The 22,222-nt window shown below is 48.3% G+C and overlaps 1 long non-coding RNA gene across 1 annotated transcript in view; it reads left to right on the forward strand.

The window, feature by feature from the left end:
• The first annotated feature begins 2,930 nt into the window (after positions 1-2,930).
• LOC112133354 (uncharacterized) overlaps positions 2,931-22,222 on the forward strand; it is a 44,934-nt gene continuing 25,642 nt past the window's right edge. The window contains exon 1 of the long non-coding RNA XR_010139903.1: positions 2,931-4,030. This is a non-coding gene — a long non-coding RNA (uncharacterized LOC112133354). The remainder of the gene's footprint in view (positions 4,031-22,222) is intronic.

Raw genomic sequence — 22,222 nt, forward strand, 5'->3', positions numbered from 1 at the left:
CAGCATGGAGGGAAGGCTCATTGGCCATTCCGCAGTGACCCTAACACACGTTCCATGGTGACACAGGAGTTTCCCTTCCCAGGGTGACTTGAGCAGAGCATCAAAACGGCACCGACGGTTGAGGTCCCCAAAGTGGAGAGAACATGCCAAGGTCCACATTCCAAAGCAGGCACTAGAGCCCTTGTATGGGGCAGGAAAGGGGCGTTTCAGGCGCTAGAGCCCTGCGTGGGTCAGGAAAGGGGCATTTCCCAGCCCTCTCTAGGGCACAGCGGGATGCCATGTGAAGGGGTGGGGAAGAGAATTGAGAGGTGGTTTCCTAGAGGATCGGAGGGCTGCTGGCATTTCTGCCGCACTCTCTCCATGGGGTGGGGGCTTTACCCTCAGCCGAAGCCGAGTGAGAAGACGCAAGGGCCCCCTGGGTAGCCATTTGGGTCTGGAGCACGGGGCACAGCTGGGTTGAGTACCTCTCACTAGCAGACCGCTAGTGGCACTGGAACTTCCTTGAGGTGAGGCTCAGAGGCTGCTCCCTAGGGGGCCAGGGACACTCTGGGGGAGCTGGGCTGCGGCTGTCTGGGAGGGACCACGGGCTGCCATTCCGGGAGAAGACGGGTGTGAGACGCGTTCCAGGACCTGAGAGTGAGGTTCAAACCGGGGAATCGGCAGGAAGCTGCCAAGCTGAAGATCAGTAGCACGACCGCTGGCTCACCTCTGTGCCTTTCTTCTGGATCCTTCTCTGCCTTCCTGCTGACACCTGCAGGAGGCAGAAATGGCCGATGAGGGCAGGGGTGGGAGGTCAGGAGATCAGGAGTCCACGCACCAGCCTCAGGAGGACTTCCAAGCCTGCTGCGTGTCTGAGCTGCAGCCACAGTGGATTTCCCCAGCTGGTCATTGTTTGAACAACTAAGACCAGGCTGACCTGTGACCCAGAGACTCTACATATTAATTTTTTAAATATGAAAGTGACTTGACATGCTATGGAATCTACTAGAAATTTCACTGAAGCTGGGGTTGAGCAGGGAACAAACCAAGATTCGTGCCACAACAAACCTACGTCCACGCTGTAGGCACTCGCCCCACCTCAGATGTCCACCCTGGGGTGATTACTTCCCTAATCTTATATTAGTTATCTGTTGCTCATAACTGACTAGCACAAACATTATCTCTCAGCCCAAAAGACTGGGCCAGAAGTCCGGGCAGAGTTTCAGGAGCTCTCTGCTTGGGGTCTGGCAGGCTGAGGTCAGCAAGCCTCATGGGAAGCTCTGCGTCCTCTTCCCAGCCCATGCTTGCTGGCAGGTCTCTTTCCTCGCCTCTGTGCAACTCCTGGAAGGAACAGCTAGCACCTGCTGCAAACTCCAGCCTCCCTGACCTCAGACCCGGATTTAAAGGGCTCACGTGACTGGGCCAGGTCAACCCAGGAAAAGCTTATTGTTTTGATTAACTCAGGGTCAGCTGATGAGGCACCTTAATTCTATCTTTGCCACTTAACTTAATCCGTAGTCACGGGAGCAACGTGCCATGGTCTTCACCAACCCTGCCGCACCCCGGGTCGGGGGCCGTTGTTGTGAGGCTGAGGATGTCTGGGACTCCGGTCACCACCGGTCCTGCGTAACGACATCTCCACGTTTGGTGTAGGGAACCAGGCTGATGAGCCTCGGATGTGTGTGACACGGACCAAAGGAAACACAGGCTCAGCCATGTGAGTTTCTCGCAGTAACACTGCAGTCTCACTATTGCTGAAACGTGGAGTCTCCCTCAACCGCCTCGCAGGCCTGGGGCAGCCACGAAGGAGCTTGCAGGTGCCTGTGGGAGAACAGAGCTTGGGTTGCCCGCAGAGCCTGGGGGTCTAGGGGGATGATGGACAGACAGGCCAGGCTCCCACCCATCCTGTCTCCTAGCAGATTCTGGGTAGCAGGGCTGCCCTGGGGGTGTCCACGTGGCCCCTTGCTGCTGGGGCCAGGGTAGATCCACTGGGCTTCGAGTCTGCTGGGCGACGACAGAGTGGTCTCAGGGCAAGCCCATCCACTGGCCTTGGAGGAGGACCAGGGCTGTGCCGGCAACGTCTGAAATTCCAGCTCCGCGGCCCTGGTGCCTCCAGGTGAACTCTGGATGTGATACGGGGTCTCCATTTCCACGAAACTGAACAACACGCAGCCTCTGACTCAGTGGCTGTCTTGGGATTTTCCTTTCGAAAGCTTTTACAGTTGCCTTCAAGCAGTCCGTTTGTTTGCCTGTCTCTTGTTTAGAACGAGGAATGACAATGTTGGAGAGCCTCTCCCGCACATGGGTCGCACGGCCTCAGCCTGAGGGACGCGTGTTCCCATCCCACTCCAGGGGCAAGTCCCCGCCGGCTTGGACCCCAGGGAGGTGGAGGCAGGCACCGTCCCCTTGTCCAGGTGACCCAGTGTGGCCTCCCTGCTAAGCCCGCAGCCTGGGCTGGCAGCAGCCTCGATCGGGGGCCGGGGGAAGCAGTCGAGATGTGGCTCGGAGGTGGCGGCTGACAGGCGGGGTGCTCCAGTGACAGCTGATGTGTCACGGCCTGAGCCTCCACCCTGGGCATGACTCGCTTGTCCACAGCATCGGCAACTCTCTGAAAAGATCCCTCTGCTACATGTCACGGTGCCCAGAGGGAGGGAGAGCAGCCAGGACCCGAGGTCCTGCCAAGCTCATAAAATCTGCCTGTAGGGACCTGAAAGCCAGGAGGACCTGGAGCCAGTGGGACGGAGGCCACGGAGGGGCCCAGGGAGCCTGAGCTGCTTGGAGGAGGAGGAGGAGGCAGCGGCGGCTCCAGTGGGGAGCCAGACATGGTGGAAAGAGGGGCGTCTGGAACTGGAGCATGGCGGTGACTCTGGAATTCTGTCCAGCTGCATTCAGCCATCCAGCAACAGGTCCCAGCGTGAACAGGTCCCCCGGAGCGAGTGCTCCGGAATGTCTCCTGGCCAGGCCTGGAGATTGCAGGAGGCCGGGCGAAGAGCCCCGCGTCTCCCCTGTTTCCGGGCCGTTGTTTTCTTGGCTGGATTTTGAGGAGGGTTAAGTGTCCCTCTTGGCCTGGCTGCTGAGTGGGGTGAGAGTGATTGCGTGAATTTGCTTCCTGGCGTGCAGCTGTGAATGCTTCTCCGCTCGCCTGGCTCGCGCGGTTTCCTTCCCAGGCCCTCCTTGCTGGCAGGAGGGAACAGACACAAGGGGTGTGGATCCCTCCGGAGCTCACTGGGAGCCGTTTGCCCAGCTCATCACTCTGGCCACACTCCCTGCCCGCCCCTTTATATTCCATGCTTGCCTAGACAGGCAGATGGAGTGGGCTTTCAGGAAAGAGAGAGAGAAAAAGGAATCTTTTCTACGTGGCTGGTTTTGAACCCTTGAAATCCCAGTGAAAATAATCACACTAAATACTATTTGTAGCAGCCCAGAGACATGGAACACGGGCTGAATCCTTTGCATTTCTTTGTAATTGGAAAAGGATGTTTTTACATCTTGACATTTTTTGACTCTCAGCCACATCTAGATAGCATTAGTGAGACCCCAAGAAGACATTCCATCGATGCTGGGTAATTGCAAGAACTTTAAACAGATCTGTCCTGGCATCTCTGAGAATGGCAGCCCACAGTGACCTGGAATCCCACAATGGCTCTGCCAGGCATTCCAGGAACAGGTCCCAGGGACACATGTCTAATTCATTATTTATGGAGCAAATTATCATTCTCCACAGCAAGCAGAGACCTTGACAAATGGGCCACCAGTGTGGCTTCCTGATTTTCTTTTCTTTTCTTTTCTTTTGGGGGGGTTGAGGCTTGCAACAGATGATGCCCTAAAGACCCCCAGGGCTGTGCCTGTGCCGGACATCTGGCCAGCCCTCAGGGTCCTGGACTTACCCTCATCTCCACTGCTCACCAGCTGCCTGCAATGCAGACCTGCCTCCCCTGGATGCTCACACACTTTTCATAGCTTTGTGTCTGGTGGGTGCAGCCTTAGTCTCCCAGGAGGCCCCTCCCCGACAACGATCAGAGGGAGTCATGGACCACCTTCCAAGCATCAGGTAAGTCGTGCAAACCCTCCAGCTTATGAGGCTCACGGCCCCCTTGAGAGAGCCTGTGGGTGTGGAAAGTTTTATTATTTGGGAAATGCCATGGCTTTATATCTATGAATAAGGATGGGTGAGTGTGGAGAGCTACAGCTGTGTGCCTGGGTGGGTTGGACTGTTGCACTTGCTCTGTGGGTGTTCGCATCTGTTGTAAGAGTGGAGCGGAGGCAGCCGCTTGTCCCGCATCCGATGTGCAGAGGAGAGGCTGTGAGGTGTACCTTTGGGGGTTGTGTTTGCTAGGGACCCTCGTTGTGGTTGGATATCTGTGCTCTGAGTTCCCCTGGAAGCTTATTTACCTAACAGCTGCATCCAGTTAGCCTCACGAATAGGCTGGTGGTGCACATACTCGCTCCAGCCGTCTTTAGAAGGAACAAGATTCATCCTGAGCCTGGTTTGTGATTCTGACTGTAGTCATGGAAGAAAATAAAAGCCAATAAGCTTTCCACTGTGTACATTTTCTGTAGTTTAACTTTTGAAAGCCTCTTGTAGCTTTATGGGAATATGAATAAGTGAGTCGATGAATACCTAGAAAGCACCCATGTTTTTCTGAATGATTCGTTTTTAGCCCTTCTGTGTATAAAACATTTCAAGAAAATCAGAGAAAAGTTATGTTCCTAATGCTTAAATTGCAGCATAAAATGATCTTTGATGCCTTGGGGCCATCCTGGTACCATTTAATGCCATTTGGCTTTAGGGCAACATTATCTCCAGTCCTCCAGCATCACGTCCTGGTGGCTCAGGGGGTGGGGGATCGGAGTGGTTCCAACAGGCATCCCTATCCAGCCTGGTGCTGGGAACATGCATTTCCTCATTTCCAAGAGCTAAGGGTCTACTTGTGGGAGGATGGCACAGGGGCTCCTGGACAGAGGCCGTGCAGAAGGTTCTGCAGTGGGGGCGCTTGTGGGTCTCTTCCATGAGGCTGGAGCTAACGCTCATCGTCCACTGCGCGTCTGAACCATTGCATCCATAGTCATTACACGCTTCAATTGTCCAGGCTGCGGCCTCCCCAGGACCTGCTGCTGTTGCTACAGTGGTTGCTATTTGGGGTCTGCCTGAGCACCTCTGGAGGTAGGGAGCGGGGACCACAGATTCTGGAGCAAAGTCCTCATGATGGCTGCATCCCACGTGTCTACTTGGTTGGGCCCCGGTGCCCAGATGCTTGGTCAAGTATTATGGATAATTCTGTGAAGGTGTTTTTGGATGAGATTAACATTTCAATGGGTGGACTTTGAGTAGATTAAAGAATGCTTCGTAGTGTGGGGCTTTATCCAATCAGTTTAAGGCCTGCACAGGGCGAAGACTGGCCTTCCTCCCTCAGGAAGGGGTTCTGCCAGCAGATGCCTGTGGACTCACACTGAACTTGCCCTTATCTCCACTGCTCACCTGCTGCCTGCAATGCAGACCTGCGGCCCCCGACGCTCAGACACTTTTCACAGATTTATGCCTGGTGGGTGCAGCCTTAGCCTCCCAGGAGACTGCCCTCCCACCCCTGTCTTCATGATCAGAGGAAGACACTGACCACCTTCCAAGCAACAGGGTAAGTCCTGGAGACCATTAGCTCCTCCCTGGGTCTCCTGCTGATGGCCAGCCCCACAGATTTTGGACTTGCCAAGCCTATAGAATCGCTTGAACCAGTTCCTTAAAATAATCCCTCTTTCCATACAGATATACACATTCTACTGGCCCTCTTCTCTAGAGAACCCTGATGCACCATCTCATTTGTCAATGTCACAATCTCTCTCAAAGAGAGTTGGGGAACTGACCCAAGGCCATACAGTGAGTATGGCTCTAGATCCTAATCAAGTGTGTGTGGCTTCACAGCCATGATTTTTCCGTTTACCACATTGCAATGAGGAGGGAAGAAGGGTGCTAGGCAATGTTCTAAGCACATTTGTTACCAGACAATCATCTAGGTGATCCTCTTGCCCTCTCATGTGGGAGCTCCTGTCATTAACCCCATTTAACAGATGTGGGGACCATGTCACAGAAGGAGTAGATCCCCTGTCCAAGGCTGCCCAAGGCCGGTCAGTGGCAGAGCCCAGATTTAGATCCAAGCAATCAGCCTGCAGACACCTTGCCATCCTGCTTGTGTCTATCACACTAGATTGCATCCCCATTACAGAATTTTCACCTCCACTTAGGGAGACATAAGTTAATATCAATAGATTTTATGATATTGCATCAGACTTTATCATATTGTAGTCCATTGATTAATACATCTCCACATATATTTGATCATCAAATGGAGAAATTCATAGGTGTTACAAAAAATATATCTGTCGAGTTTGATGAAGGGTAGTTTATTACCTGCCTGAAATGCTACAGGTGAGAAGAGCCTGCTAGTACGCCTCTGCATCTTGTTACAATGAGTTGTGTACACCAGGAATGGCAGCCACCCCGGGCATGCCCCCAGGACACAAGTGAGCTGCCCTTGGTGAGGGACAGGGTGGGGGCCTCCTCCTGCAGCCCTGGCTGTTATCACGGTTTGCTTGTGGGAGTGACAAGCTAGGCACAGTCATTTGACAGAGGCTGCTTCTAGATTAGAAATGAAATGCGGTTCTCAGTGCAATTAAAAAGTTTCTGAGTCCTCAACAGGAAGAGCTGGGAAAGAGCAGGCTCTGTCGGAGCTGCCCAGGACTGCATGGGGCTGGGCTGAGATTTGCTGGGCTGTCAAGGAGGCTGGGGCCAGGCAATGCCACATGTCTTCTCTTTGTGTGGCTGTGGAGCATGGTTGCGTATACGTCCTGTTGCCCTGGCAAGTTTTGTGTCTTTTTGTTTGTGCTAGATGTCTGGAGGCGTTTAAGGACAGCCTTTGTCCATAGGAAGCCAGGAGTCTAGAAGTGGAGTGAGCTGTGTCTTTTGTGAGTGCAGTTCTGAATATTGCCCAGGTATGAGTGTCCTGTCCCTGCTGTGTGACAAGCACCATACACGGGTGCCGTAAACAAGAGAGATGCAATGCCTCACCGTCCTGGAGCCCAGAGATGCAAAGTCAGGGTGCTGAACTGGCTTGGTTCCTCCCAAGGCTGGGAGGAAGGAGCCATTCCCGGGCTCTTCCAGCTTCTGGTGGCCGTGGGCATTCCTTAGCTTGTAGATGTCTCCCTCTGTCTTCACACTGCCTTTCTTCCACACACGTCTGTCTTTGTGTGCCAATGTCTCCTTTCTATAAAGATGTGGTTATGCTGGATTAGGGCCTTCCCTCATGACCTGCTCTTCATTCATCACATCTACATTAGACCCTGTTTCCAAAAACACCACATTCCTGGGTACTGGGGTTAGGGCTTCAGCATCTTTTGGGAGGTGGATGCGATTCGATCCATAACAACCAGTAATGACATTTTCCCCTCCTCTGGGGAGACAGAAGGGTCTGAAGATGCTGCCGGCCTCCTTGCTTTCTGACAACTTGCATCAAGGTTCCTGTGTGTCTCATCTAGATCGTTAACTCCTCCCCAGAAAGTGAAGTGTGACACCTGCAGGATCTGTCTCAGTGCTTCTTTGTTTTTAAAAAATTTTGTGCTTCACCTTTTATACTTCTGTTACAGAACAGAGAGAGATTTGCTACAGTGACCCAATGAGGCGAGAGAATTATGGCTGCATATTATGAGGGGCCCATGACTTCTGCCTCAGGGGACGTTTCGGAAGAGGTTGGAACACATCCCTTCTTTGAAACAGACCCCAGAGTGCACAAAGGCAGGGCTGAGAGTGGGAGAAAGGACGCTGTGATTGCTTCCTGGCCCAGGTGAGGCCCGGTCACCTGGACAAGCAGAGTCTCTCTGCTGCCAGGGGCCCCGGTGGGGCAGCAGCTCCAGGAGTGCCCTTTCCGTCACATGTTCATTCAGAGAGTCTCAGCGAGGCCCACTTGTGACAGCTTTCAGGAGAGTGGTCAGTGTTGGGGGTCTCTCCCTGCCCTGTGACCCTGGGGTGAGCACACAGAGACAGTGACCTTTGCCACAGGCAGACGGATGTTCAGACAGAGGCCTCCTGGTCTCAGTGTTCCAACTTGGCATGTCTAAACAAGATCACAAGCACTTTTTACCCCACTGCTTGTCTTGTTAATGACTTTGCAAGAAATCAAAGTAATGCTTTCCCCGTGACACCTGTGTGCACCCATGGGGGACCCTGGGGCCCGGGGGGTGGGAGCCCTGAGCTGGGAGGCAGACAACGTCAACAGCACGTCACAGACCACATGCTGGGAGCCACTTCTGTGCCTAATGCTCCTTCCCATTTCAGGCTTGACCTGCACTTTTGAGCTCTCAGTGAATGCCCCAGGGGCTTAGGGAGGGCCCAGGAGTTGACCCTGTCATCAGGCCATAGTGACACACAGAGACCAGGGACTCCTCATTCAGCTCAGCGTGGAAAGCTCCCTGAGAGTCAGCATGAGGCTGAGAGGGAAGCTGGAGCAACTCTGGGTTTCCTCTTTCTCTCTACCATGTGACCTGTGTAATCCGTACTGGGGTCTTCAGGCTGTGGCTCAGGACAAGCTCTGAGGCGAACTTCTCCCTCTGTGGGTCCTTGCAAGTTATCCTGACACAGTGAGTGGCCACTCCAGGCCGAGACAGAGGAGGACGGCTGCCGACAATACGCGGAGTCCTGTCCTCACCCACTCCACAGGGACAGGAGATGGCAAACATTCGATCAATCCCACTTCCGACAGTGAACCCCGAGGAAAGGGTCATGGAAAGGCACAGATGATCAGGAACTGAAACCCTGATCAAAGAAGAAAACTGAGAGCAGTTTCATTGTGGAACAAGAGGGAGCAGGTTACAGAAATTGTTACGGATTGAGTTGTTGTCCCCCAAAAGATATGTTGAAGTTCAAACCCCCGGTACCTCAGAATGGGACCTAATTTAGAAATAGGGTCTAGCAGATGTGATTTGCTAAGATGAGGTCCTCCTGGAGTAGGACGGGTCCAACAAGCAGTAGTGAGAGAAGGATATTATAGCCAGAAGCGTAGAGGTAAGTGAAGGTCAGACATGAAGTAGGTTAAAAAAAATTAGGTTATGTAGAAAATGATCTTAAGAGCCAATCTTTTCCTTCCCAGTTGACCTTAAACACATGGATCAGTGAAGTGGCGGCTAGGGTCCAGCTGGGCAGTCCTCAGGACTGGTTGATTTGTGTACTTGATGGAGAGCGTCATGCAAAATGACACAGAGACAGACACACAGAGGACAGCCTGTGATGACGGGGCAGAGACGGAAGCGGCGAGTCTACAACCGTCGGCACACCCAGGGTGGCTGCGACCCTCGGATGCCAGGGAGAGGTGAGGAGGGGTGTCCGCCAGAATTTCAGAGGGCACAGCACCCTGCTGACACCTTTGGGTGGGACTTTCAGAACAAATTTCTATTGTTTAAAGCAATCCAGTGTGTGGTGCAGCCCTAGAAAAGCAGGATAGAAATTGTGTTACTTTCACAATAGACTGTATTCATCCATGAAACAGCAGTGCCCTGAGAATAATGCTTGGTGACACAGGAAAACACTTGTGCTGCAGTAAATTAAAAAAAAGAAGCAAATTGCAAACAGCATGTACTGTACGATTCAATTTCTGAAAAACAAAATATATACTTATTCACGGAGAAAAATGACTAAGGAAATACATGGCAATGTTCACCACGATGTTCTTGCTTGTGATTAAGATTGTGGATATTTATGTATACTTTTGGTTTATCTTCGTTTCCCAAAGTTTCCCCGTGTATGTGTATTGTTCTGATAGCAAGAAAAAAAGTGCTGGACTTCTCTTAGCAAAGACAAATGCCAAGAGAAAAATGAGTGTAACAAATTTGGAAGACAAAGTTTGAATATGCTGGAAGTGTATGAACCAAAAAGGGAGACAGAGATCCTTATACACAAGAGAAAGAGACAGGAAACATTAATGAAATACTCAAATGCTTTAGCAACATCAGAAATGCAAATAAAATCATTGTTTTCCAGTAAAATAGGGCAAGCGGTAATACTCAAAGTTTGATGGAGTTGGGTGAAATGGAAACTCCATCTTCTGCAGGAGGGTATGACTGTAGAAGTTCCAGGATGGGCCATTGTGGGGACGTCTCAGGGGTCGCTGTCCGCTGATTCCAGAGTCTTTCCCAAGAAAGTAATTCCAGACATGAAAGATATTTCAATACAGTGAACTCCTGCCAAGCAGACCTGGATCCGATTAAAACGATGGCCAATAGGCTCTGGAGCATGTGAAGGACAAGGGACACATTCCCACCATTTTTCATGCATGGGGAACATTTTCAACATGAAATTAACCCAAGAAAGCCTTGATCTGGAAACGCATCAGCGCTGTGGTTCGGTGAGTGGGGATTTATTGGGTGATTGTTAGCATTGCCCACTCACATGCAGTCTCTTGGTCTATCACGGCCAGGGCAGCCTCGGTGCATGTGTGCGGGTCCCAGAGGGGATTCAGATCCTGCAGCCATGACCGCCGCTCTATCTGCAGGGGAGCCCACAGCCAGGGCTGCCGCCAACTGAAGAGGGCTCTGGGCTAGTTACCCACCTGCCAGTGCCTCAGTTTCTCTTCCTGTAGAGGTGATATTCTTTGATTGTTATGAAAAACTGATATGTAGGGAAGAGTTAACAACAACAACAACAAAACCCAGGTGGAAATACATACAAGCTGTCAGTACTTATATCTGGTTAAGTTTGCAGGATTATTTTTTATTCTCGGTTTTCCAAAATGTTAATGACTTGAGAATATTCATTTTTTATGAAAATAAAAAAAATCTCAGCTTCTAAATATATGTCCTTCCCATATAATGAGGTCTACCAAGGCTTTTCTGGGTGTGTGGCCACCTGAGAGTCTGGGGAATAAGCTCTGAGTGTGGCACGGGGGGGCCGCCCGCTCACTGCTCACCACACCTTGGAGAGTCACCTGTCCTCACGCTTCTGTGAAGCCAGCATCCGTCTGGCCCCAGCCTTGCTGTGGGTCCCAGGGCATCAGGGAGCCACTGACAGCGCCCAGGAGAAAGGTACTAGCAGAAGCATCTGATGGAAGCATAACCAAATATTCAGAATTTTACACGTGGGAGATTTCTTTTATGAGAACCTCAAAGTTCATACAAAAATTAATTAAAGCAGGGTGTGTGGAAATAGCAATTATGTCTTTAGTATGTTTGCTTTGATGTTACATAGGTTAAATGGTATTAAAAACAGCAAAATATATGGCATGAAAATAGATAGCAAACTCTGAGCTCCTGCAAACACAACCAGAGCCTACATTAACAGTAAAAGAGCCCAATACAATTGCAGAACATGACCAGGAAATAATACTGGACAACAAACAGTATTAGGAGAAGTATATTATAGCCAGAAGTGTAGAGGTAAGTGAAGGTCAGAGACATGAAGTATGTAAAAAAAATAATTTTAGATTATGTAGAAAATGATCTTAAGCACCAGTCTTTTTCTTCCCAGACGCCCTTAAAGACATCCATCGGTGAAGCGGCAGCTACAGTCCAGCTGGGCAGTCCTCAGGACTGGTTAATTTGTGTACATGACGGACAGCTTCTTGTGCAGCCCATACTTTGTGTTGTCCAATGTTGCTGCTGCTTCTCCTTGCTGATGTCACCTGCTCAAATCTGTGCAGATGGGCCCTGCAAGAGGAGGTTCAGGAGGTCACAGTTCAGAGGAGATGCAGGCTCCAATGCCAAACCCAGGTTAGGGATCTTGAAAAGATGATTGCAATTATATGGTGATATGGTTAGGCTTTGTGTCCCCACCCAAATCTCACCTTGAATTATAATCTCCATAATCTCCACAGATCAAGGGAGAGACCAGGCGGGGGTGATTGGATCATGGTGGGAGTTTCCCCCATGCTGTTCTCGTGATAGTGAGGGAGTTCTCACGAGATCTGAGGGTTTTTGTTTTTTCATTTTGTTTTGTTTTTGAGATGGAGTTTCACTCTGTCGCCCAGGCTGGAGTACAGTGGCACAATCTTGGCTCACTGCAACCTCCGCCCCCTGGGTTCAAGCAATTCTCTGCCTCAGCCTCCCGAGTAGCTGGGATTACAGGCACCTGCCACCACGCCCAGCTAATTTTTGTATTTTTAGTAGAGACGTGGTTTCATCATCTTGGCCAGGCTGGTCTTGAACTCATGACCTTGTGATCCACCCACCTCGGCCTCCCAAAGTGCTGGGATTACAGGCATGAGCCACCGTGCCTGGCCGATCTGATGGTGTTATAAGGAGCTCTTCCCCCTCCGTTTGACATTCTCCTTCTTGCTGCCTTGTGAAGAAGGTGCCTTGCTTCCCCTTCCCCTTCCGCCATGATCATAAGTTTCCTGAGGCCTCCCCAGCCATGCTGAACTGTGAGGCAATTAAACCTCTTTCCTTTATAAATTATCCAAGTTTCTGAATTGGACCCATTCATTTAAACTTTTTTGTGCCTCTGGTATGTACATATGTATGTGTGTATTCATTTATTTATTTACAACCTGTGTAATGGGCACATCGAAGACCTTTGTCCCAACCTCATCGTGGAGACCTGAAATGCAAAGATGGTATCTCCACTGCCCCTCCTGTACAGAACACAAACTGCAGGTTTTTGTACCTTATCATTGGCTTCGTCACAAGGAGCCGACTTCTCCAAATCTCCTGAGTGATGCTTAGGAGATGTGACATTCTTATGAGGTTTTGATGACATCAACAAAAACCTCTCCTGGTGAATTTGGAGGCATATTGTCCCAAATCCGCAGAACCACAGGCAGTCCAGAGGGACCCTTGGTTAACAGTGCTTGGACAAGGTGACTTCAATCCCTGTAGAAATTATTATGAAACATCAAAATATAATTCTTCTTGAGTAGGTTTTGCTTTCTGAATATTGCCTCAACGTCACTTTGAAATAAAAGGCTTCTACCTGACACCCGTCAATCATCTGACACACTTGCTGCTTGTCTGCCAGGGCCTCAGTCCTCTCACCTCCGTTGCTGTTTGTGTTTGGATGCAGAGCGTCTTTCTCCAACAAAGAATGGAGTCGCTTTCAGGGCAGACTCTGAGGCTCGGGTCCAGCACTGCGTGCTGTCTCACACCTTTCCTTAAACGCCGCTCTGGACGGGTAGCAGAGATTTGCCTCCTCTGATGCAAACCAAACTCTGAATTTGTTTAGAGACACAATCAATTCTGTGCTTTTGTAGTGGCAGGTGCTATGGAAATCAGGCCTAGAAATGTTTTTTTGGGTGAAGGAGTACCACAAAAATTTATAACCAAATTTGGAACGAAGCCAAGAAGAGATCAGCGAGCGCACGGAGACAGTTGGTGTGGTTGGCCTGATGGTCCATGACTGGATTCACTGGGTGGTAGAACTTTACAGCTGCATTACGAGATGCTGACCACTCTCTGCCCATCTCTGGCTCCAAACTGCATCTGGAGGTCAGCAGAAAAGAGAGAGGCCTATGGTTGCGTTGACGTATCTGGGGCTTTGGACTTCAGGGACTGAGCAGGGCTGGAATTAGAACCAAAGTGTGGGCTCTGCCCTGTGCCCTGTGCTTGGCTCGGGCGGGGACAGAGTCAGCTGATTTCACATTGATTTCATGGCCACGCTCCTTGAGCATTGTCTCTAGGGTGGGGTTAGATGCACACTCAGACAATCTCCCCTACTTGTCTCTCTCAAAGCACTCCCACCCAAGTCTCCTGCCACAGTGCAGCTTTGCCTGCCCCACAGAGGCTCCACCTCTCCCTCGAGGCTCTGCTTGGGTTAGGATCACAGCCCTCCTGGACACACCGTAGTGCCCAGCATGACACATGGGTCCCCAGTCTGTATGCCCAACTTCATCAGCAACTGTTTGGAAGATGCAGGCAGAGACCTGGGGACCTAGGGAGAGCATGGGGCCACCTGGGTGCTTTCATGTGTCACCAGGGGCCTCCGCCTGCAGCCACATCTCTGGCTCAGAGCAGCAGCCATGGCCCCCCTCGCAGAGTGGCCTGCTTTCCCGTGGCCCAGGTAGTACCCTGCTCTGCCAGGCTGCACACACTGAGCACAAACGAGGAGCCCCTGGCAGCCCCTCAGGTATGGTTGCTGTCAGCCTCACACAGGATGGAGAGTGCAGTGTGGGGAGAGGTGGGAGCAGCTGGGCACGACATCTCAGCTTTCGAGTGGCTGTGGCGGTCCCTGCAAGCGTCCCCTCAAGATTAGACAATCACGTGGTAACAATTCAAGGAGATGCTTTCTGTTCACTTTATCCTGGCTTGCCGTATGTCCTATCAAACAAGTTTGGTTCTCTCTAGGTTGCTTTCATGATAAACATCATGTCCATGTTCATGGCATACACATTGATATGGTTTGGCTGTGTCCCCACCGAAATCTCATCTTGAGTTGTAGCTCCCATGATTCCCACATGTCATGGGAGGGATCCAGTGGGAGGTAATTGAATCATGGGGTGGGTCTTTCCCATGCTGTTCTCATGATAGTGAAAGTCTCATGAGATCTGATCGTTTTATAAAGGGCAGTTCCCCTGCACACGCTCTCTTGCCTGCTGCCATGTAAGACATGCCTTTACTCCTCTTTTGCCTTCTACCATGATTGTGAGGCATCCCCAGCCATGTGGAACTGTGAGTCCATTAAACCTCTTCCCTTTATAAATTACCCAGTCTCGGGTATGTTTTTATTAGCAGCATGAGAACAGACGAATACACACATACTGCAAAAATAATACCAAAGCATACACTGGTAATCAGCAACATGTCCCAAAAGTACTTTCAATAGGCTGTCTTAAAAAAAGAATAAAACTACAAATGCATGACTGTTCTTGGTGCTGCAGGAATCAGTCCTTGTGTGAGCTTTGGCTTGGGTGGCAGGTCACTGGGGAACCTGCTGCTTTCTGGAAGATGATTTTTATGCAACTTTATCCAATTTAAGCAATCATGAAAACAATCTACCAGAATTTCTGCTTTGTAAAGGCACTTGGATTTACCAAAAAAAAAAAAAGTTTTTTCATGAGCCAGTCAGCCACTAGAAATGTCAGACAACACACTTATCTGGTGGTTGACAGACAGAAAGACAGGTCCACACTCGCTGTGCAGAGGCCGTGTGGCCTCAGGCCCTTGAAGATGGGGAGCCGAACCATTCACCGGGCACCTGCACCTCAGGAGCTCCTTCCTGATCCGAGGCTGCCTCGGTGCCCACCTGAACGCCGGTTCTCCACCGCCTTCCAGTTGTTCAAAGCTACTTCCATCGTGCACTTAACAACATTATTTTATTGATTCTAAAGTTAAGTGTACCGCCTAAAAATTTTCAAGATACAGAGAAGTACCACAAATCTCTAGCCCACCTTGTGTGCTGGTCACGCTTTGTTGGGTATCTTTCCAGTCTCTTCTATGCACAGCTGTAAAAACGCAACACACACTCTTGGCCTCCACCTCCCAGGTGCCCTCTGCCCTTGCCTTTTTCAGCCCCTCAGTCACTGAAGCCCCAGTGACTGTCTCCTTTGGAACCTGGTGGCCTCCTGGCCTCTGTCCGCATGGCCCTGCCTGCGTTTCTGAGTCTTAGCCAGCTGGCTGCTCTCTGCCTTGTGCTCCCTCTGCCACCTGCTTCTCTGGGGGCTGCTCCCACCCCTCCAGGGTCCTTCACTTGTTCCTGCTCTTCTACCGCCCCTGAAGGTTTGGCATTTCTGGGATTCCTGCCCTTGACTCTTCCTCGGAGGCTCCTCAGTCTGTGTGTGCCCCTGGGCTCTGTGGGGACACCCTGAGGGCTCCAAGTCCATGTCCCCACATCTGGTCACCATCACCACACAGCCCACAGGCCGGCACCCCAACCAGGCAGGCACCAAGCCCACCATGGCTCTCCCTAGGCCCTCCTTGCTGGTGGCTGGTCCCCTAAACTAGCACCCCTGAAGCTGGTGGCAGCAGCTGTATTGGGGTTTGTTTGCCGGGCGTCTCCTGTGTCTGAAATGTGGGCACGTGATCCTCACAGCCTCTTTTGCTGAGGGGTGTTGTGGGCACGTGATCCTCACAGCCTCTTTTGCTGAGGGCTGTTGCTCCTCTTATGGGTCCGTGAGGATGCAACAGGACCAGGCAGCTCGGGTAGGGGGCGCTCCCTGCAGAGCGAGTGTCCAGCTGCTGCCTTGACGAAGGCGGACCAACACCTTCATCTCCATGGGTGCCTGTGGACCCTCCTGTCCTGAGGCATCCCCACCCCTCGCCTCTCCCTAACACAGGTGTTAAGTCATATGCTTAAGTAAAAGACGGAGCCCAAACCCAAACCAGTTCTGCTGAACTCCAGCGTCTCCGGTGGTAAGCCCTCCCGACCCAGCTCCCTTTGGGATATTCCTGATGAATTCTTAGTTCAATCCTGCCTTTGGGAAATGCTAGGATAATCTCCACTTTCAGGGAATGCCAACCTTTTTCACTGGAGCGTCTCACCTCCTGCTGTGGGATGGCTACTCACACCTGTCAGTGTATTTTGTTGCCATGAACATGACAGGTTAATCTGGGGGTGGAAGCCGAGCTGGTCATTCGGACTGATTTTACTTGTTTGAGTGTTTTTAAACATGATGAAGCGAGGCCTGGGTATTTTAATTTTGTTTATTATTTGTTCTTTTTGGGTTACTTAGTGAGACTACATAAACTCATCCAAAAACAGCTAGTCTTGTGCCACATAAATACACTGGTACTGGAACAGAATTAGATCAATAAGCAGCAAAGGGAGGATGACTGAGATGAACAGGAGGGTGGAAGAAAAATCGGAACTGGCAGCGATGGGGAGGTCTGGAGCAGCCCCACATGGCACTGCTGGGAACACACGCCTGGACCCGAAGCCACACACCTGGACCCGAAGCCACACGCCTGGACCTCAGAACACACTCCTGGACCTCGGAACACATGCCTGGATCTGAAGCCACACGTCTGGACCCGAAACCACACACCTGGACCTCAGAACACACGCCTGGACCCGAAGCCACACGCCTGGACCCGAAGCCACAAGCCTGGACCTGAAGCCACATGCCTGGACCTCGGAACACACTCCTGGACCCGAAGCCACACGCCTGGACCCGAAGCCACACGCCTGGACCTGAAGCCACACGTCTGGACCTTGGAACACATGCCTGGACCTGAAGCCACAGGCCTGGACATCAGAACACACGCCTGGACCCGAAGCCACACGCCTGGACCCGAAGCCACACGCCTGGACCTCAGAACACACGCCTGGACCTCGGAACACACTCCTGGACCTGAAGCCACACGTCTGGAACAGAAGCCACACGCCTGGACCTCGGAACACATGCCTGGACTGGACCCGAAGCCACACGCCTCGACCTCGGAACACACGCCTGGACCCGAAGCCACACGCCTCGACCTTGGAACACATGCCTGGACCCGAAGCCACACGCCTGGACCTCGGAACACACGCCTGGACCTGAAGCCACACGTCTGGACCCAAAGCCACGTGGGTCAGTGGCCCATCCTGACGCTAGCCAGGTTTACTAAGCATCAACACTGGGGAAGACAATGATTGGTGCTGGCTCACCAGCTGTGGAAATGGTGATGCCCTGGCTCCTACTGTGGGAATGGTGAAGTGCTGGCTTTATTGTTGTGGGACTGTTGAAGTGCTGGTTCCATTGCTGTGGGACTGTTGAGGTGCTGGCTCCATTGCTATGGAACTATCGGAGTGCTGGCCCCATTGGTGTGGGTCTGTTGAGGTGCTGGCTCCATTGCTGTGGGACTATTGAGGTGCTGGTTCCATTGCTGTGGGTTTGTAGAGGTGCTGGCTCCATTGCTGTGGGACTGTTGAGGTACTGGCCCCGTTGCTGTGGGACTGTTGAGGTGCTGGTCCCATTGCTGTGGGACTGTTGAGGTGCTGGCTCCATTGCTGTGGGACTATCGAAGTGCTGGTCCCATTGCTGTGGGACTGTTGAGGTGCTGGCTCCATTGCTGTGGGACTATCGAAGTGCTGGCCCCATTGGTGTGGGACTATCGAAGTGCTGGCCCCATTGGTGTAGGCCTGTTGAGGTGCTGGCCCCATTACTGTGGGTCTGTTGAATATGGGCTTCATTGCTATGATAATATTGATGAAGACAGGAGATGGGATTTTGTGGCCCTTTCTGAGTTTCTTTATCAGATGCCCGTCCTGCATAGCAGCTGGTGCTGCATATCTGCAGTCAGAATTCAGCCTCATTTCTCCCACCTCTGTGGATCCAAATGGTCTTTCGCTCCCCGACCTTTTGCAAATCCTTGCTGTTTCCCAAAGGAAGCACATCTGTATTTTTCTGTTTTCAGACAAACTGATGTCCAGTTCAGGCCCCTCAGAATCTTAGAGTGTCCAGAAAATATGTACTTTCCCTTCAGCAGGTGTCCTGATCTGAATGCTGTCTACACCTTTATCTCCCTAGGCGGAAGTTCCTCAGTCTCACCTACACCCCTCAAGGGTGGAGATATTATACACTAAAGGGCGAGATGCAGACATTGGCCAGAAAGAAACATTCCTTGCTAGTGAGAAACAAGTTATGTGTATATTTTAAAATGAACCAAAAATGTTTCCTTGAACAGCTTCCAAATTCATAAATGCATAGAAAAATGAGTCTGACTAAGAGCAGCTGGCATTTGCAGCTGCCCCAGTTTTACCCGTTTCCAGGTAAGCAGGAGACACGTCTGCTGGGGCAGTGATTTAAGAGAGGCACTCACCTAAAAATAAGCAGCCAAAACCATCCTGGTTATTACGAATGTCACAGAAAATAAGTGGAATCCACTTCATTGGAATACATCAACATGAAACCTGGACTGTTATTTCTAAGAAAGTAATTAATGTTGCACCTCTTACATGCCATTATTAATGCTAATAACAGTACTTTACGTGTATAGTATTTTCCTCTTTCAAGCTGTTTTTATCAGAGACCACATAGTCTTGTCTGATTTGAAATATGACATTAAGGATGCATATTTAAATCTCCCACTACAACTGTAGACTTCTTCTTTCTCTTTAAATTCTTTTTTTTTGTTGTTTTCTTTATTTTGGGACTATCTTACTAGGTATATATAAGGTTATGCCTATTATATTTTCTTGATTAATTGCTATCTTCATCATTATATATTATCACTCTTTATCCTTTGTAGTGCTTTTTGGTTTAAACTATATTTTGCTTGATATAACTACGCTGGTTTTTTTTCCAGTATTTGCTTGATAAAACTTTGCTATTTTTTGCTTGTTATCTTTCTGCAATTTTATATGTATCTGTTGTAAAGAAGACATTGCTGAGCCTTCAAGCTGCCGAATTTGATCCATTTACATTTATTTTGATTACAGATAGATTTGGAATTTCAAAAAATGTATCTTTGTAAGGCACACTTTGTTTTGGGCAGATTCATCTGATTTTATAAAATGAGAAAACAAACTGAAAAAAGTTAAATAATTTTGTGAATGCTACAAAATAAAACAGTGAAATTGCTAATTATTTTAAGGCCACTGTGCAGAAAACTGCTTAAATATATATTAAAATAATGTAGCTCTTAACAGATTGTCCCAGTAATTTCTGTAGAACTTCTATAAGTATATAGAAATTAAAAATGGGATTGGATGAATAATTATATAATAACACTATCTGGACTTTAACCTTGATTTTCTTTTTTCTTATATGCAATTATACTGAGACATGAAGATAAAATATACTAATTTTGGTCAGATTACCCACCTCAAATTAAGCAAATACAGTATTTTTCAAAGTGAAATTGTCTACTTTTCAAAATAACTTTTTATTAAAGAAAGGCTCATAATGCTACGCCTTTAGACAGTACTCCTAATTAATGTAAGATTTCAGCAACACAACATTACACAGAGAGATTACACATGCAATCATAAAAAACTACATATAAATATTTAAAAACATGACATTTGTGAATTATTTCAACCTTCACAGACTTCTTTATAAGCATGTTTCATGAAAAATAAGGGGTCCAGATATAACTCTAAGTTAAACCTTACTTTAAGTTAAACCTTAAGTCTCCCCATAAAGGTGTCCTAGAGCAGATGTCCACCGATCCAGGCATTGCAACGCCTGGGAATCAATGGTGTAATCAGCAAGGTGGAATTTGATATGTGGTGATAGCTATTGATGTTTATGACAGGTAGGTGCACCATCAAGCTGGAGTCTGAACTTGATAAATTGGTGCTCTGGGAAAAGGTTGGTGAGAGTCATTGTGGATGTGGATAGGAGCAGAGCAGTCCTGAGCAGGATGCCAAAACAGAGGAAGCTTCAGAGGACACTTGTGCCTTCCTGAGAATGAGGCCACAGAGCACAGCGGGAGCCAGGCGGAGTTTCACAAAGGCTGCTTTTGACTTGGTCTTGCAATCACCTTTTTACTAGCAGGTTTTATTTTGTTTGTCTTCTGTTGGGAATTTAAATATTAGGAAAACAATTTGGGATTATCTGTCTAGACTAACCTGTCAGTCCATCTGAGGCTTGTGTCATCTTAGAGCTAGCTATATATTAGGTAAGGCTTAAAGGCTAGCTGAAGGGTGATGCTTCCCTCAGCTAGGAGGAGATGGTTTTTTAAAGGCTTGCTGAAGGGTGGTGCTTCCTCAGCTAGGAGGGGATGGTTTCTTACAGCAGTGCTGACTGCACAGGGAGCCATCCAATGTGCTAAGAACGACACTGGAAACACAAATCTGGAACAGTGGTTTGTTTTTGTTGTTGGGGGTGTTAACATGTTACTTGAAAAGTAATAATCTTTTAAAGATGTGGCAAAGCCTAATGGCACCCTCCTGGGTAGCAAGTCCAACGTTGTCCAGCCACTCAACATTTACAGAACGAATATTGTAAAACGGTTTTGTGGGCTTGTGTTATTTCCTTCCCTTCTTTCTTTTTTCTTGCTTACTGGCACTAAAAGTCAGCCTTTCATTGTTGAAACAGTTGACCATAATCTTAATTTACATTTACTCTATGTTTCATCATAAGCTGTAATGCATTTTAGCATAAAGTGGATTAATCAGAAATCATAGCTGAATTGGCAATTCAATTGTTAGTAATACTTTTTCTAACATTCAAAAAGTTTTTCTCTGTTTTGAATTTATTCATTTTAAATGACCAGAACAAATTTGAGCAAGTAAAAGCTGGTATGCATGAGATTTTTCTGATTTAATTATTTTTCTGGTTTCATTTTAGCTTTTAAATCCTTAGACTATTGTCACAAATATAATCCAGTGCATAATTGTCTTCTAATTTGACTGACAACTTAACTGCTGAGTTGTTTTATGGCTTTTCACATGGTTATATTGAAGGACAGTCTACATGCACTTGAAAAGATTATGTATTCTGCTGTTGTTGAGAATGGTCCCTAGATATTAGTTGGGTCAAGTTGGTTAATAGTGTTGTTCAAATCTTCTGTATCCTGGCTACTTTTTTCATCTAGTTTTCCATCAGTTATTCAGAGTGGGATATTAAAGTGCCCAACTATCATTGTGCAATTGTCTATTTCTTTCTCCAGTTTCATTAGTTTTGCTTCATTGTAAAAATATTTCATGTACTTTGACACTCTGTTACTAGGTGTGTATATATTTACAATTATATTTTGCTGGTAAATGGACTTTTTTGTAATTATAAAAATCCTTCTTAATTTTTAGTAATGTGTTTTGTCTTAAAATTTATTTTGTCTGATATCAGTATGGCTACTATACCTCTTGCACGGTTACTGCTTGCATGGTATATGTTTTTTCATCATTTGCTTTTAAACGCTTTTGTGTCTTTGAAACTAAAGTGTGTTTCTTGTAGAAAGCATAACATTTGATTTTTTTTCTGGTTGTTTTGTTTTAAATTCATTTAAACCATCTTTAATTTTGAATTGGAGTTTTTAATCCATTTATAGTTAATGAATTTTTAGTATAATGGCTGAATTTATTTCCACCATAAGATGGCTGAATTTATTTCTACCGTCTTGATGCTAGTTTTATTTTATGTCTTTTTTGTTTGCCCATTCTTTCTTTACTACTTTCTTTTATGTTCAATAGCAATTTTCTAATGTACCATTTTATTCCTTTTTAAATGTTATTCTCTTGGGAAATATTGCTCTAGGGATTAGAGTATACACATTCACTTATCATAGTATATTTTATGTTAATACTAACTTAATTCTGGCAAAATAGAAACACTTTGCTCCAATACAATTTCATCCTTTCCCTCTTTTTTTCTGTCATTGTCATGAATATTACATGTATATATAAGCATTTATATTG

Source organism: Pongo abelii, chromosome 4 (genome assembly GCF_028885655.2).
Source record: "Pongo abelii isolate AG06213 chromosome 4, NHGRI_mPonAbe1-v2.0_pri, whole genome shotgun sequence".
NCBI classification, from domain to species: Eukaryota; Metazoa; Chordata; class Mammalia; order Primates; family Hominidae; genus Pongo; species Pongo abelii.